This window comes from Otolemur garnettii, unplaced genomic scaffold (genome assembly GCF_000181295.1).
Source record: "Otolemur garnettii isolate 467f Iridium unplaced genomic scaffold, OtoGar3 scaffold00343, whole genome shotgun sequence".
Lineage (NCBI taxonomy): Eukaryota > Metazoa > Chordata > Mammalia > Primates > Galagidae > Otolemur > Otolemur garnettii.
The window spans coordinates 177,298-177,618 of record NW_003852738.1 but is presented as its reverse complement, the minus strand read 5'-3'; positions in this window follow the sequence as shown (position 1 = coordinate 177,618).

Here is a 321-nt window from a genome sequence, read left to right as displayed (position 1 = left end):
ATATGATTCCTTTTATGGAAACTATCTCCTACTCCAACATCCAAATCCACTAACCTGTTCTCACCTACCAGCCTCTGTCTTCGTTTTTAAATCTTCTCCTCAAGCCTTCCCAAATTTCTTCCTGCTTTTCATTTTCCTAACATTCTGGAAATAAAAACATTTTCTACCTCAGATATAGAAGGCCTTTCTATCACATATGCCCATAAAAAACACACTCATTCTTTTGAAGATATACTTGAATTTACTTTAAGCAACTAATACCTTAGGAGTTGAGCATTATATGCACACACTTGTATTATTTGATATGAAACTTAAAAAATG